The sequence below is a fragment of the Rhinoraja longicauda genome, chromosome 1 (assembly GCF_053455715.1).
Source record: "Rhinoraja longicauda isolate Sanriku21f chromosome 1, sRhiLon1.1, whole genome shotgun sequence".
NCBI lineage: Eukaryota > Metazoa > Chordata > Chondrichthyes > Rajiformes > Arhynchobatidae > Rhinoraja > Rhinoraja longicauda.
Genome location: NC_135953.1, coordinates 69,899,048 through 69,917,242, shown reverse-complemented (window position 1 = coordinate 69,917,242; position 18,195 = coordinate 69,899,048). Strand labels below are relative to the sequence as shown.

At 45.3% G+C, this 18,195-nt stretch overlaps 1 protein-coding gene across 4 annotated transcripts in view; it reads left to right on the top strand.

Moving 5' to 3' along the window:
* Window positions 1–18,195, top strand: part of nwd2 (NACHT and WD repeat domain containing 2) — a 115,457-nt gene that overhangs the window by 34,695 nt on the left and 62,567 nt on the right. The window lies entirely within an intron of this gene.

The window sequence follows — 18,195 nt, the reverse complement described above, 5'->3', positions numbered from 1 at the left end:
AAATATTATGGTTATTAATTTATTGTATTTTAAAGAATTATATCTCTCTGTATTGCTTTTACGGCCCTATTTAAGCTGCAAGTAAGAACTTCACTGTTCTATTGTCGGTATCTATGCCGACGATACACTCTTGATTCTTGAACTTATCAATCCTGATTGTGGTGTTAAAGTTCTATCACTAAGAGTCCAATCCCATGTGTTTGTCTTGGAGGACAAGCAAATCCCAAATAGAGGACTAATTGTCAAGGTGAAAATTGTGAGCCGCCACTCCCATCTGCTACACAGAACCTGTGAAGACAGGTCTTGAAATGGGTTGGCAGAGAAGACCTTGGTGAAGGCAAAGCCCTGAGAGGTGAATCAGGGAAAAGAGGATCTCAGGATGTCAATGCTGTTGAAGTAGATGAAGATTGCAGCAAATTCACATCCCCAGTTGTCCCAGACTTCTTCTGTCACTGGGCTCCGGATCATGCGATCAATCAGATCCAGTGTATGTGAGGTTTGTCCAGCAACTGTATGCACATTAGCTTCCCCGGATTAAAAGGAATTCCAGGCACCTTTCTACCACGAGCATCATATCTGTAAAATTGTGCAAACCTCTTGGCGAAGGAACAGTGTGAATTAACACTGTGAATAACAGACTTACACTAAAGAATCCAACAACAGAGAAGGCTATTAAGAAAACAGATGTATGTTAGACTATACACAATAGGTGCAGGAGTAGGCCATTCACCCTTCGAGCCAGCACTGCCATTCACCGTGATCATGGCTGATCATCCACCATCAGTATCCCGTTCCTGCCTTCTCCCCATATCCCTTGACTCCGCTATCATTAAGAGCTCTATCTAACTCTCTCTTGAAAGCATCCAGAGAATTGGCCCCCACGGCCTTCTGAGGCAATAAATGTTGAAATCTGTTACTGGACAAACAGTATCAAAATCAAGCCATTGTATTCAAGCATTGCTTTCTTCACAAAGACACTTGTTGAAAAGGCACAGTGGTGCAGCGTTAGATACACCGGTTTGATCCTGACTACAGATACTGTCTGTACGGAATTTGTACGTTGTCACTCATTTCAATCAGCCTTTTTGGTTAATTTTGTTCAACATATTTTTTGGGATTGCAAACTCCATCTAAATTGAGGAAAATGAAAAGACCTTAAATCATTCATGGATCATCTTGAAACAAATTGATACTAATTCTGGATGATCAGCCATGATCATATTGAATGGCAGTGCTGGCTCGAAGGGCCGAATGGCCTACTCCTGCACCAATTTTCTATGTTTCTAAATCAATAATTCTCTCCAATTTGCTCAACTCAGTAAAAGCCACAAAGAGGATCAGTTACCATGTAAAAACTAGGAACTGCAGATGTTGGAGATCATGGATAGATGTCGTTTCGGGTCAGGACCCTTCTTCAGACTGATTACAGGAGTGGCGGGAATGAAAGCAGGAGGGGGGTAGGGGCATGACAAAGCACGGTCTGTAATAGATGAACACAGGAAAGGGGGGGGGGGTTGATTGGCAAATTGTTGGACAAAAGCCAGAGATGAGCAAACGAGTGAGAGCCAAAAGGCCAAAGAATTGTGAATTGTGAAGCTCGAGGATAGAAAAGTTGTGAATTGTGAAGTTGGAGGACGGAATGTATGTGGAAGGGAAGGGGAGAAAATGACACCAAGGATTCAGGATAGAGGGGGGGGGGGGAAAGAAAGTTTGTACAGTACATAATGACAGCTTTCAAACAGTAATTAGAAATTTTGCAGGGAATGGGGCAAATGCATCTTCAAAAGATTTGTGCAGTTATGATGGACTGAATGTCTGCCTTCTGTTCCCTATTAATTTATGATTCTTTACCAAACCTGAGAATTCTAACAGTGGGAAACTTGAATTTCCTGCTGCTTTCATCTCTTATTCAGAAGCGTTACAGATAAAAAAAATTAATGAGGACTTTAAGTAAGTGACATTTAACAGGAGTATTGATGGTGGGACTTGAAAACCTTTGATTATAATTGTCAGAGGTGTGACATTTCTTTAGAGGTTGAGTTGACGTTCATAAATTGATTCTGACTATATTAATCTCCATACTGGCTGTTAGCAAGTACCATGCAAAGACTGGTAATTACTAAGAACGTTTGGATTAAAGTACATAGAATGACTAATTGATCTTAAATGACTTTAGTTTATACAGTGCGGAAACAGGCGCTTCGTCCTACTGGCCAACCATCCCCGCATGCATACACTATCCTACGCACACTAGAGGCAATTTACAATTTTACCAAAGCCAATTAACCTACAAACCTGTACGCCTTTGGAGTGTGGGAGGAAACCGGAACACCAGGAGAAAACCCTAGCAGTTCACGGGGAGAACGTACAAAATTCCATAGTCAGGATCGAACCCGGGTGTCTGGCGCTGTAAGGCAGCAACTCTACCACTGCGCCACCATGCCAATCCTTCTGAAGATTCTGAAACGTCACCTATTCTTGTTCTCCAGAGATGCTGCCAGACCTGCTGAGTTACTTCAGCACTTTGTTTTTTTTTGGTAAACCAGCATCTGTAGTTCCTTATGTCTCCTTTTTAAATGAAATAACATATGTCGAGGAAGCAATCACAGGGAAGTGGGCCAGTTGGTGTAATTATCAACGATATTAAAAGAATAAATATGGCGACTATTATTTATCTGGATTTATATTTTTGTGTTAAAATGCAGAAAGCAGGTCCCTGCATGGTGAAATGTCAGAGGCAGGGCCATTAAAGTCATTATTTTGTTTGGATTCCATGAATTCTTGCCATGACTTTTATTTTAATACTTATGTTCATTTTGCAGCAAATGAGGCAAGATAAATATTCAGTTTTAGCATAATTTGTGCAAACTCTTATATACAGAATTACAATCTAGTGGGAATGGGGTTTTGTCAGTTTGAAGGAACATTTTTTTTCAAGGATAAATACAAATGAGCTAATTTTGAGAAAAATCTTTCAAATTTAGTTCTCTGGTAACAAATTATATATCGATGTCCAGGGGGACTAAAGTAAACCTTTTTCTGGAAGTGGGGTTTAAATTCAGCACACATGCCCACATTTCATATTTAACTGAAGCTTAGAGGAGAGTTCAAATGATCTATTTTCACTCTTTCATGTGGAAACGTTTCTAAATATTGATTCACTGATTAAAATGTAGGTCGGTTTAGTTTAGTTTAGTTTGCAGAAACAGCGAGAAAATCGTCCATTCAGCCTGCTTAGTCCCCACTGACCAAGAATCACCCGTACACTAATTCCATGTTATTCCAATTTCACATCTTACACACGAGTGGCAATTTACAGAAGCCCATTCACTTACAATTCTGTGCATCTTTCGAATGTGGCAGGAATCTGAATAACCCAGCGAACACCCATGCAATCACAGGGAGAGCGTACAAACTCCATACAGACAGCACCATAGTCAGGATCAATCCCAGGTCTCTGGCACTGTGAGCTGGTAACTCTACACTGTGCCACTGTGCCACACCACTACAATCTTGTCGTATACTGGAGGGGCCAATGGACAAATCACAATCAGTGCCATTTCAGTCTGCTGTGTATCAGTAATCCTGATGCCTATAATTTTTGCCAAATAGAATAATGTTTCTGGCAGCTGGCTCATCACCACCTCTTTAGGTTATGAACATCCAAAGGAAACTGTTTAGGTAGTCAGAATTTGAATACCTCTTTGGAAAAAGCAGCTCATGAAAAGATGGGCCTGGATATTTCTAGCGGCATACCCAACACGTAGAGTTGTGAGGACGCAATTGCATTTGGAAAAAATGCAGAAGGTGTTCAGTGTGATGTTTCTAAGGTTGAAGCATTTCAATTTTAAGGACAGGTGGGAAAGCCTGGATTAATTTTATTCGGAGCAGGGAAGATTGATTGGCATCAGATAAAGGGATACAAAGTTAGAAGGAGCATGGATAAGGTAAATAGTAGGAAACCCCAGAGCACAGTTAAAGTAAAAGAGAGGTTTAGAGAGGATAATACAAAGCAGGGTTGAAGTCTGGAACACAGTGCTAAGTAAGTGGTGGAAACAGGTACTGAACTGTCTTGACAAGAATTTGAAGCATCACTGCATCAAAGCCTATGGAGCAAGTGCTGGTTTAGTAGGATTACTTTAGATGGTTTCTGTTTTGATATTATTTCAGAAATGTTCAGGTATTCTATTTTTTTTCTTCAAAACTAGTTGCAGTTACATTTTGACATAAACATCAAATGTTGTAATTGCAAATATACTAAGATCCACCACAACCAGAGAGCAGTGCTGAACTACTATCTACCTCTTTGATGACCCTCGGTCTATCCTTGATCGGACTAGCTGGCTTTACCTTGCACTAAACGTTATTCTATTATCATATATCTATGCACTGTAAATAGATCGATTGTAATCATGTATTGCCTTTCTGCTGATTGGTTAGCATGCAACAAAAAGCTTTTCATTGTACCTCGGTACACGTGATAATAAACTAAACTAAACTAAAAGATTCCCAGATTTGTGATTTTACTACGGAATGATTTTGAACAGGAACAATTGAACAGTCCTGGTTCAGCTGTTGCATGTCAATTCTTCGGAATTGCAGTTGGTAGTCATCTTATTTCCTTAGCAGCTGCGGCTTACCTGCGGTCCATTTGTCTTTGTGTTTTTGTTGTTTTTTTGTCTTAATTGTAGTTGTGATGTCGTGTTTTTGTGTTTGTGTACTATGTGTGTATGTGGGGGGGAGGAGGGGGGAACTGTAAAATTGTAAATAGGTGTCCCTTCCGAACGGAGATCCGACCTTTGTTTTCTGGGTGTTGTCTCCGTTCCTGCTGCGGCCTACCATCGGCCCAACTCCTGGAGCTGGCGGCCTCCAGGGCTCTGGTTCGCAGAGCCCACGGACCGGACTTACCATCAGCGGAGCCGGCCGTCTTCGGAGGCTGCGGGAGCGGCTGCGACTCGCCTTAGGCTCGGGCCGCGTGGATGCCGACATCGGGAGCTCCGGCAGTGGCAGCGTGTTCACCCGCCCCGGGTCGCGGGGCTTGGGTCGCAGACATTTCACCGTCCGGCGCGGCCTAAGATAGGCCGCGGGATATTTCTCTGCTGGGCGGGGGCTTCAATGTCGGGAGCCACGACCGCCCCGACGTGCAGCAACAGCGGCAGCGACAGCGTGTTCGCCCGCCCCGGATCGGACTTATCATCGGCGGAGCCGGCCGTCTTCGGAGGCTGCGGGAGCAGCTGCGGGAGCGGCTGCGACTCGCCTTAGGCTCAGCCCGCTGCGGACCGTCCGGCGCGGCCTGCAACCACAACAACCTGACCGTGGGAGAGGACAGCAAGAGAAGGGAAAAGACATTGTGGCCTTCCATCACAGTGAGGAGAGGACTGGAGGAGACTCACTGTGATGGATGTTTTCTTGATGGATGTTTCTTTTGTGTGTTTTGGGGGTTGTGTAATTTTAATGCCTATTTTGATGCTTTTGTTGTTGGACTGTGGGTGACTGAATTTCGTCCAATTTGGATGACAATAAAGCTATCTTGAATCTTGAATCTTGAATCTTGAATGTAGAGATAGGGCAGCTTGTTATTTACATGCAGTAAATAGACTGCACGATCAACATTGCAGAGGTGGATATCAAAGAGGAAATTTGAGTTGTGATGTTCAGACTATGATGGAACTTTATCCTTATATTAAAGGCAATTCTTCTGAAGGTATCAATTGTGCTTTTGTACACATATCAATAGACAATAGGTGCAGGTGTGCCATTCGGCCCTTTGAGCCAGCACCACCATTCAATGTGATCATGGCTGATCATTCACAATCAGTACCCCGTTCCTGCCTTCTCCCCATACCCCCTGACTCCACTATCTTTAAGAGCTCTATGTAGCTCTCTCTTGAAAGCATCCAGAGCATTGGCCTCCACTGCCTTCTGCGGCAGAGAATTCCACAGATTTACAACTCTCTGACTGGAAAGGTTTTTCCTCATCTCCGTTCTAAATGGCCTACCCCTTATTCTCAAACTGTGGCCCCCGGTTCTGGACTCCCCCAACATTGGGAACATGTTTCCTGCCTCTAATGTGTCCAATCCCTTTATAATCTTATATGTTTCAATAAGATCCCCTCTCATCCTTCTAAATTCTAGCATACACCAGCCTAGTCGCTCCAGTCTTTCAACATACGACAGTCCCGCCATTCCAGGAATTAACCTAGTGAACCTACGCTGCATGCCCTCAAGAGCAAGAATATCCTTCCTCAAATTTGGAGACCAAAACTGCACACAGTACTCCAGGTGCCGTCTCACTAGGGCCCTGTACAACTGCAGAAGGACCTCTTTGCTCCTATACTCAACTCCTCTTGTTATGAAGGCCAACATTCCATTGTCTTTCTTCACTGCCTGCTGTACCTGCATGCTTCCTTTCAGCATATCGGCAAAATTACTTTTGTGCATTTCTTTTTTTTAGTGATTGCAGTGTAATCTTTAGTGGAAATAAAGGGGTCATTTATTACAAATTAGCAATAGACTCTTTGCATCCACTTTATATTTGGCTATTTCAAATATCTGAGCTTTAAATAGTTTTGGATTGAGAACTGGCATTAGATTGGATTGCAAACATACAAAATCACAACCTTTGAAAGGGTGAAGTGTGCATTCATAATTGGAACACTATTAAATGATACTGTCAAATGTAAATTATTTTAGAAAATGTCAATAATTAGTAAAGAGCTGTGAGGAAGGGCAGGTGATATATTTTCCAGTCAGCATTTGTGTAACTCAAAAGGGTTCACTGCACCATCTGCACTTGTCCTTGTTGGAAGGTGCTGTCAGACTACCATGGCTGAGTAATTGCCCTACATTTAGTACATGATTTTAGTGGATTTTTCATTAGCGATAAAGACTTTTGTAGCACTTTTGGCTGGGCAATGTCAGATAATATCCATATTACCAAGAGAACCTTTGAATGTTTTTGTTCCAATGGACATTAAGCATCTAGATTGCTTTTGTGGGAACATCATATTGTGCTTTTTTTTAACAAGTGAACTATTCCTTAACCACCTTTCTTTTAACCTTCGTATAGGGCCACCCAAGCTGCTATCAAAGTCCTGACTACCCAGCTTGTTAGTAGGTTTGAATACAGTAGAAAATTCTGATGAAAGCCCCAAGTACAGAGAGTTTCCAATTGTTGCAAATTTGTCGGCATTCCAGTAAAATTCCATGGTAGTTTTTTTTAATGTTCTCGCAATTTAAAGAAATTTGTTATAAATGTGGCATTTACTATATAAATTGAAATAATAATTTTTAATATTATTTACATTAGTGATATTTAACACACCTCTCAGCCGCCGTAAAACTGTCCAAATGTGTTATATAAGGATTACGTCTTAAAATCTGTTATTTAAATGAATTTAGATGCTTCATTCCACAAAAATAAAATCCCATGGCATTTCACAGGAGAATTATCAAACAAAATTTGAAGCCAAATTTCAGTAACAAGTTAAGGTGTCCTTGAATAATGCATAAACAGCTGTTTACCACTTAGGGTAAAATTAATTTGTGAATATCTACTCGCTTGTGTGAATTACACTAAAAGCAGATGGTTTATGGCTTCTCTGCATTTCAATGAAGTCAGCGATTACGGTGCAGAGCACAATTCCTTGTTGTGTTGACACTATGGCAGATTGGTCCAGGTAACTGGTTTCCATTTGCTGATGAGTGTTGTTTCTGCAGTTTCATACCAATGATCTGCCAGTCTCCAGACTCTTGCATTCTACCATGTTGTGCTGGAGCTTTCACACCAAAAACACTATGTTAGTAGCGGGCCAGTTAGGAGGAAGTTGTGGGTTTGGTATATCACCTTCACTGAGGTGTTATATACTAAACCCATGCTGATTTTTGTTGCCAAGGAATTGATTTTCAAAGTTTGTGATATATTATAATCAAATGGAATTAAGGAAAAAAGGTTTGACAATTTAGCATGTAATTGATTAATATTATGTCATTTTGCAAGGTTGGTTTAACAGTAAATTAATGGGATTGGGATGGAAGATACAGCAGAGAAATAGGCCTTTGGGGCCACCGAGACTACCCAACCATCAATCACCCGTTCACACTAGTTCTGTGTTATCCTACAGTCGCATTCAATGGACAATAGGTGCAGGAGGAGGCCATTCGGCCCATCGAGCCAGCACCGCCATTCAATGTGACCATGGCTGATCATTCTCAATCAGTACCCCGTTCCTGCCTTCTCCCCATACCCCCTGACTCCGCTATCCTTAAGAGCTCTATCCAGCTCTCTCTTGAATGCATTCAGAGAATTGGCCTCCACTGCCTACATACTGAGGGCAATTTACAGAGGCCAATTTACCTACGAACCCACATGTCTTTGGAATGTGGAAACCCATGCACTCAGTGGAAACCCATGTGGTCATTTGGAGAACATGCAAACTCCACACAGACAGCATCTGAGGACAGGATTGAACCCAGTTCTTTCGTGTTCTGTGGCAGCAGCTCCACAAGCTGTGCCTCTGTGCCACTGAGCAGAACTGCATTTAAAAATGTATTATTCTTATAAACTTATATCACCATTCTGGAAGTATGGAATTACCTCTATATTAAAAATTTGCTTGAAATTGATTTCTGAAGTTAATTATATGCCATAAAAACAGTAGGACCAATCATGAATTGCCAACTTCATAACACAGGATGAAATTAACTTCATTCCTCATAGTTCTTAATGGACAAGTATTTTTGTTGAAATAGTGACAACTGATTACGAACACTTTCTTTGACATATTATTGTTCACCATCCTGGTGTCTGTAATATATCACGTGGAGACTTACATTCACATTAGTCATTGCTAAATCACTGCTAACTGAATTTTATTCTCATTACAGAGCTTGCATTAACAAGCAAAATAAGAAACAAAACAAAAAAAAGCTGTAACTAGGTGATCGTTAATCATTCATGGTCGTAACAGAACCATGGAGCCGGGCTAATGGTTGGATTCTGTATTCCCAGCAGGGAGGTGTACCTGCTGGGATCCCTTTGTGCAATCCTAATTTCAATGAATAGGAAATCATAGGCTCAACACACGATTTACTGCATTGTGCTTGCCCTGAGCTTTGCTTTCACTAGCAGCACAGTCACAGAATTGGCCTTTAAACCCCTCGCCAAATATATGTAGAATTTATAGCACAGAGACAAGCTAATAAAACTGACTAGTGCATACATTCCATGCACAGTTCCTCCTCTATTTACATTTTCTCAACACATCCTGCAATTCCATCACCATCATCATGTACATAAAAATGTCTTACTGCTCTAAAGAAATCTTTCCGTCTGCATTATTTTCTTCCTTCATCCTGAGCTATTGGGCGAGGCTAGGACTTTATTCCTTGGAGCGCAGGTGGATGAGGGTTGATCCTAAAGAGATGTATAAGATCATGAGAGGAATAGATCGGGTAAATGTACTTTTATCCAAGACTCTTTTACCCAGAATAGGGGAATCAAGAACCAGAGGATATAAGTTTAAGTGAGGGGAGAAAGATTTACTAGGATCCTGAGGGATAACCTTGTAAACAAAAAGGGTGGCGAGTGTATGGATCGAGCTGCCGGAGGAGGTAGTTGACGCAAATACTATTACAATGTTTTTAAAAAGCATTTGATCAGGTACGTGAATAGGATACAGGTGGCAATAGCAGGCAGGTGAGACTAGTGTTGCTGGGGCATGTTGGTCAGTGTGGGCAAGTTGGGCCAAAGGACCTGTTTCCACGCTGTATGACTCTATGACTATTGTAGAGAATATGGTGGTGCATAGTGGAATTTTATTTAATGAATAGCAGCGGAGTAAAACCACTCAGATTTGCAAGGATCTGTGTCAACCCTTCGGTCTCTCATTGCCCAAGGCACTTCTTCTGTACATCATAAGTAATGAAATCATTTATAAAGAACGGATATCTGTACTGCACCATGGCACGGTTCACAGGAGAGGGATCAGGTGCAGAGAATTTTTAATGGCTTCACTAATGCCTGAGTTCAGATCAGCAAATTCAACTATGATCAACCCTGGGAACCTATTAGTTTAAGTTCCTAGTCATAAATAAAATCAGATATTTTAAGTGTGAACAAATGTGTGTAGTACTGTTCATAATATTTCTAAGAATAATGCACCTGAGATATGCTATTTATAGTCTGTGATTGCATTTGGGTAATAGCTCAGACATTTTGCTGTCTGTAGTTGCACCTGGCATAATATTTTGAATATTAAGATGATATAGATACCAATCTGTAAGATTGCTGCTACTTTTGTAGTAAATTAGCTTTTTTGCTTTTGGATATAACAAACTGCAGATGCTGGTTTACAAAAAAAAGGCATAAAGGGCTGAAGTAACTCAGCAGGTTAGGCAGCATCTCTGGAGAACATGGATAAGTGACATTATGGACCCTTCTTCACACTAATAATGAGTTTGGGGGGGGGGGGTGTTGGAAGAAATGAGGGGTAGCACAACATCTGGCAGGTAATAGGTTGATACAGGTGAGGGGGTGGGGGGGAAGGGTTGATAGGCAAATGGTGGACAAAGGTCAGAGATGAAAAGTTAGGTTTGAAACAAAAGGATTGAAGGGCAGCGAATTATGAAGCTAGAGAAAGGAATGTAGGCAGAGGGGGAAGGGAGAATAAAGTGTGAGAACAGGTGGGCAGGGGAAGGGGTTATGGTCCTCCATGTTAAAACCCACCCACTTGTTCTTTCTGTAGACGGTATTTTGTTTTAAATTTTGTTGTTGTTGTTTACCATCCCTTTAAATAAACATATTTTAAAGGGTATGGGAAATATAGTGCGTTCTAAAAGCAGTATTCTGATCATCTTTCATTGTAGAAATACCAATGAACTGCAAGTAATATGAAAAAAGACTGAAACGAGTATCCTAGACCTGATGGCCTGCAAGAAAATCTAGGCCAATCAGTCTATCCTCTCTCATTGGGAAATGCTAGAATCTTTATTAGGGAAGAAAAAGCACGACATGTTGAAAATTGTAAGAATGAAACACAGTCACCATGGTTTTCTGTAATAGAAAACATGTTTGATAAACTGCTAAGATTGTGCCTGGAGTAAAGTGTGATGTTTTAGTCTTCATACTTAAGGAAGGACATAGAACATTGAAAATAGGTGCAGGAGTAGGCCATTCGGCCCTTCGAGCCAGCACCGCCATTCAATATGATCAAGCCTGATCATCTAAAAGCCAGTTGAAGGTATTTATTCACAAAATGCTGGAGTAACTCAGCAGGTCAGGCAGCATCTCAGGGTGACGTTTCAGGTCGAGACCCTTCTTCAGACAGATCTAAAAGCCAGTACCCCGTTCCTGCTCTTTCCCCATATCCCTTAATTGTTTTAGCCCTAAGAGCTAGATTTAACTCTCTCTTGAAAGTTGCATTAGAACCGTTGCAGTAAGTGATTCGTAAATAGAACGATCGGCCAAAACCGTAGTTGAGGCAGGTACAAAACAACATTCAAAAGATATTTGGAGAGCTACATGAATAGGAAGGGTCAAAAGGGATACGGGTTAAATTCAGGCAAATGGGACTAGATTAGATGTGCATCTTGGTCAGCATGGTCAAGTTGAGTCTCTTTCCGTGCGATATGACTTTATGACTCAAAACGTTTCTGACATTTGTGTATGTGTGAATGTATGCATCAGACCTTTATGTGACAATATAGAGTCAAAGAGCTGCACAGCACAGAATCAAATCAACCTAATTCATCCATGCCGATCAAGTTACCTAACCCAGCTAATCCCACTTGCCTGCACTATTCCAATTCCTTCCAAATCCCCCAGATTTTCTCATGGTTTAATAATTTAAAAAAAATTAAAACTGAATCTAAAAACAAATTAAAACATCTAAAGTACTAATAAATAATTTTAAAAACGTGAAACTGTGAAAAATAATTAAACTGAAGTTACTTATCATCTCCTTCGCTTCATATATATAAATCTTCTTCAGTCTATAAATTCGCTGACGATATCACTGTGGTTGGCCAAAACACTGGTGGTGATGAATCAGCATACAGGAAAGAGCCGGAACATCTGGTTGATTGGTGCCGCAACAACAATCTCTCCCTCAACACCAACAAGACCAAGGAACTGATCAATAACTTCAGAAAGGGGAAATCAGGAGACAGTGTCAGGTTTTATTGATGGATTGGTAGAGCTTCAAATTCCTGGGCATTAGCTTCTCGGATCTGCTGCCTAGCAATTGGATGCATCACGAAGAATGCCTTTACATTCTTAGTAGAAGTTTAAAGAGATTTGCTATGTCTCTGAATACTCAAACAAACTTTTACAGATGTACTGTTTGAAGATACCCAAACTGATTGCATCATGGCCTGATGTGGCAATTCCAATGCACAAGAATGGGAGAGACAGCAGAGCGTGGTGGACGCGACTACATCCATCATAGGCACAGCCCACCCCTCAATTGAAAGCAATTATATGAGGCGCTGCCTCAAGAAGACAGCATCCTTCCTACCATCCTATCCCACCATGGTATCCCACCATCCCTCTTCTCACTGTCCCATTTGGCAGGAGGTACAGAAGCCTGAAGTCCCACAGCACCAGATTCAGGAACTGCTACTTTCCCACAATTATCAGGTTCCTGAACCAACACACGCAATACCTCAACAATGGAACACTACGGGTCTTGCACTACTCTGGACCTGTTTTCCTAGTTATGTTTTTGCACTAATGTCTTGTTTATTTGCCTGTGAGATTTGAAAATCTGCAAGCATGATTTGTCATTTTACCAGTACGTCATCGTGCTCATGAATATGCCGATAAACCTGAACTAATTTGCAACCACGCAATTGACATTGAAACTGTGGCCTCTCAAGATTTGAAAGCAGCCTAATGCTGGTAATCCAGCAAGATTTGACTTCAGCCCAGGTCTCTACATAAATAACTTCAGTTTATAATTATTTTTTCCATAATTTATTGTGGAAACAGTGGTAGAGTTGCTGCCTCACAGTGCCAGAGACCCACGTTCCATCCTGATCTTGGGTGCTGCCTGTGTGGAGTGTGATTGTGTGGGTTTCCTCCAGGTGCTCTGGGTTCCACCCACATCCAAAATACAATGGGTTTGTAGGTTAATCGGCCTCTGTAAATTGTCCCTATTGTGTAGAGAGTGGATGAGAAAGTGGGGCAACATAGAACCAGTGTGAATGTGTGAAAGGCATGGACTCAGGGGGCTGAAGGACCTATTTCATGCTGTATCTCTCAACTAAACTAAACATGGAGTCCAATGGCAGCACAATTGATGCTTCACGAAGTATCTTGGCGAGCCGGGGCCAAGCCCTCCAGCATACCCAACTCGCCCACCGCGGACTCTGAACTCAGCCCAAGTCACCTGCATCGACGGAACCCCCTAACATCCAACAAGAGTGAGGTGGACCATCGAGAGAGTAGGTGGACAATCAATAGCATGGGTGGGCCATCGAGAGAGTAGGTGGACCGTTGAGAGTAGGTGGACCGTTGAGAGAGTATGTGGACCATGGAGAGAGTAGGTGGACCGTTGAGAGTAGATGGACCGTTGAGAGTAGGTGGACCGTTGAGAGAGTATGTGGACCGTGGAGAGTGTAGGTGGAACGTTGAGAGAGTATGTGGACCGTGGAAAGAGTAGGTGGACCATGGAGATCGAGGAGGGCTGTCGAGAATGAGAGGAGCCGTCAAGAGAGTAGGTGGACTATCGAGAGCGAGGTGGACCACCAAGAGTTTACATGGCGGGGGCCCACCGAGAACGAAGTGGAGACCCAGCAGGGAGGGCTGCCTATGGCCACATGCAGCGGCAGGCAGAAGGTAGAGCTGTTCGGTGAATTTTTGTAACTTTGTCCGTGTTAGAAACATGGCAACACTATTGTATGGGTGAGATCTGCGATGTGATCTTACTGGGTTGAATGCAATACAAAGCATTTCAGTACATTCAGTACATTTCACTACATGTGACAATAAAGCACCATTGAATTCAGAATTCTAAAACTGTCAGTTAAGTCCAGGACTTCTGTGTTTAACCTGGCATTTTTAAAAGACATTGACATATTGCTGTTTAAATAGCTGAATGCCAGCAGAACCTATTACATTAGCTAAATAAATCAGACACATCAGAGAGAGAGAGAGCGAGAGAGAGAGAGAGAGAATATATAGATGACCTATATATGGTGGTGGAGGCTGGAGACTCTCTGGGTGATGCTGGGGGAGTGGGTTCCCTGGGTGCGGAGGGGGACGGGGCTGTTGCGGGTCGAGTCCCTCAATCAGATTCCGGGGGTGAATGCGGATTGCGGGTCCTGGGGGCGCCCTGTTTTTGTTCTTCCCCAGGCCCAGTTGTAGGGGGCGGTGAGAGTGTGCAGGAGCCTGGCCATTCACTGGCCGGCTCATCGCTGTCAGAGGCATCAGGACTCTCCTTCGACACTGATCCTGGGGGTGGGATCATGCCGGAGGGTGGGGGGAGGGGGAGCGTGATGTGGCCAGCTTACGCAGTGAAGAGAGCGAGCTGGCAGCCAGCGGCAGTCTGTCGAACTTGGACCATGACCTTGAGTGCAGTGGAGGGGAAGATGTTGCTTCAGGTGCCGGTGGGTTGGCAGAATGTCCAGATTCCAGTGCTGTGCCTCGAGCGGCCAGTATCTGGGAGATTCAAGAGTTTTTGAAGGAACATCAGAGCAGTAGGAGCAAAGTCCGGAAAGCTGCCGAACGGTGGCCAGACCTGGGGGGAACAGTGCTATCCTTCACAGTAAGGATAGTGGTCTTCTTGAGTCTGAGAGGCGTCAATTCGGGGATTTTTTGAAGCTCCTAAGCGAGAGGGGCTCCACTCCCTCAAGGAGTGGGAGGAAAAACCGTAGTGTGTCTTCAAGGTCACAGTAGCTAGCCTAAACATAAACGGCGGAAGGGGGGACCTTCATAGATTTCACCATCTATCAGTCCTCAGAGAGGGGAAGTATGCAGTGAGCTTTCTGCAAGAGACGCATACTGTTGTTAGTGACGAGCCCACCTGGGTCCTGGAGTGGGAGGGTGGGGGGGTCTACATGAGCCACCTCAGCACAAAGTCGTGGGGTGGCTTTCCTGTTGGCCCCGACTTTCCAGCCAGAGATTGTGAAGGTGCAGGAAGTTGTGCCGGGCCGTTTGCTCTACCTGGCCGTGAGTCTGGATGGCGTGCCGTTACATTTCATTAACGTGTACGCCCCCAGCACCGGCACGATGCAGGCGCGTTTACTTCAGGAGGTGACTGCTCTGCTGAGCACTATTGATTGCAGAGAGTGTGACTTCCTTGGGGGGGGATTTCAATTGTACCCTTGAGGCGCGAGATTGCTCTGGTACTCAGTGTGCCCCTGCAGTGGCGAAGAAGTTGAGAGGTGTGATTAAATCTTTTGAGCTGGTTGATGCGTGGCGGAATCTCCACCCTGATTACAACGCGTTTTCGCGGAGGTCTGAGGGGGGTGGTTCCAGTATCGATCGTGTGTACATCTCCAGAGCGTATGTCTCCCGGGTCTCGGCGGCCTCTATGAGGACGGTGCCATGTTCGGACCACTGCCTGGTGCGAGTGGACTTTATCCCAGCGCGCACACGGGCTGGGTCCGCTTACTGGCACTTTAATAACCAGCTGCTGGAGGATCGCCGACTCCAGGAGTCTTTCAGGCGGTTTTGGGTGAAGTGGAGAGAGAGGCAGAGGGGCTTCCCTTCCCTTAGGCAGTGGTGGGATGTGGGGAAGGCTTACATCCGTCTTTATTGTCAGATTTACACGTGGGGGTCGAACAGAAGGCGGGACGCGGCGGTCGAACGACTCGAGAAGGAGTTACCCGATGCAGAGTCTCGCTTGGGTCGAATCGGTGAGGACACCTGTGAGTGGGGAGAGTTTCAGGAGAGGAAGGAAGCGCTGAGGGACCTGCAGCTTGAGCGGTCCCGAGGTGCTTACGTGAGGTCACAGATGCTGCACGATCTGGACCGAGCTTCACCTTTCTTTCTCTCACTGGAGAAAGGGCGAGGAGCCCGCAAACAGCTCGTCGAGCTACTCATGGACAATGGCTCCTCTGTCACAGACCCAGAGAGGATTAGTGCGTTAGTTCGGTCCTTTTATGGAACTCTGTTCTCCGCGGATGGTTTCAGTGGGGAGGCTCAGTGAGTTCTGTGGGATGGGCTACTGACTATAGATAGAGAGGCGTTTGAACAGCTTGATGACCCCTTATCATTGGAGGAGGTGACTGGTGCCCTGCACCAGCTCAGAAGGGGTAAGTCCCCGGGGCTGGATGGGCTGACAGTTGAGTCAGAGCCTTCTGGGATGTCCTGGGGGGTGACTACATGAATGTCCTGAGGGAGAGCCTGGCGACCGGGGAGATGCCCCTCTCATGGCGCAGGGCAGTTGTTGTCCTGCTACCCAAGAAGGGCGAACTCCGCCTGTTGAAGAACTGCACCCGGTCTCTATCCTCTGTGCAGAGTATAAAGTCTTTGCACGGGCAATGGCAAATCGCCTGGGTTCCGTGCTGTCCCAACTGATCCACCCGGACCAGTCCTATACAGTCCCTGGCCGGTCCATCCAAGACAACATCCATTTGGTTAGGGACCTGATCCATCTGGCCCAGGGCACTGGTCAGTCAGCTGCTTTTCTATCCCTGGATCAGGAGAAGGCTTTTGACAGGGTGGACCATGATTACCTCCGGGACACTGCAGGCGTTTGGATTTGGACCGCATTTTGTGGCCCGGGTCCGGCTTTTGTACACCGCAGCAGAGTGTCTCGTGAAGGTTAACGGTGCATTGTTGGCTCCCATTCGCTTTGGGAGGGGGGTACGCCAGGGGTGCCCCATGTCTGGGCAGTTGTACTCGGTCTGTGTGGAGCCATTCCTGTGTCTTCTTAGGAGGCGGTTGGCAGGCCTGGTTCTACCAGGACCGGGGGTGGAGGTGGTTCTCTCGGCCTATGCCGATGGCATTCTTTTTACGTTTACTGATCCTGTTGACCTGCGGAGGATGCACGAATGCCAGCAGGTGTTCTCAGCTGCTTCGTCCGCTAGGATCAACTGGAGTAAGTGCTCTGGACTTTTAGTGGGCCAGTGGCAGGTGGACTCCCTGCCGGAGGAGATGAAAGATTATGCGTGGAGCACCACACACCTCCTCTACCTGGGGATCTACCCGAGTCCCACTGAAGATGCTTGGCCGGCGAACTGGCAGGAGCTAGAGACGAAAGTCGTCGCCCGGCTGGGACGCTGGTCAAGCTTGCTTAGGGTTATTTCTTTCCAGGGTAGAGTGCTGGTCATAAACCAGCTGGTGGCCTCAATGTTATGGTACCGGCTGGCCACTCTTATCCCGCCCTCTACCTTTGTAACTGCTGTACAGAAGAGGTTAGTGGATTTCTTTTGGGGAGGGAGGAAACACTGGGTCTCAGCAGCAGTCCTGAGTCTCCCGTTAGAAGAGGGCGGCCAGTCCTTGGTATGCGTGCGTACCCAGGTGGCGGCTCTCCGTCTCAGGACTCTGAGGAGGTACGTGTACACGGAGCACCCTCCCAGATGTCATGCTCTGGCCACGTATTTTTTCCGCCAGGGCCATTGCCTAGGGGGGTTTTGGGGCTCCCGGTGGTGGGAATCAGTCGACCCGCCACACGGGACATGCCAAGCTTTTACCGCGATGTGTTAAGAGTGAGGAATTTGGTCATCTTCAGTCAGCGCGTTGCTCCTCAGGGGGAGGGGGGTGTTGTGGCTGTGGGGGGGGCCGGTCCTCACGCTGTTGCGGTGGGTGTCGGGGAGCGGCGTGTGCTTGGAGTGATTTCGGCCGAGCTTACCCCCGCTCCGCCGGAACTGCTCATCGGGCCCAGGCTCCGGAATATTTCCCGGGAACCGGCCCCGCACAACTTGAGCCGCCTCTCCCAGATGCCCAGCGTGCCGTTCCGTGATGCAGGCAGACGTTTACTGTATAGGATGCTCCTGCACACTCTGCACCTCCTCGCCTTCGTCTTTCGTCCGGATACGCCTTGGCGATCCGTGTTGCCACCTTATGGCGGGGTGGTCCCCAGTGGAGGTCTCTCTACAAGGGAGTCCTCTCCCTTTACATCAGGGACCTGGGGTGGAGAGTGTTGCACAGAGCCGTGGTTTGTAATAAATTTTTGAGCTGGTTCACGGACTCGCCGGCCGCCTGTATATTCTGCGGCAAGGAAGAGTCCGTGTTCCACATGTACATGG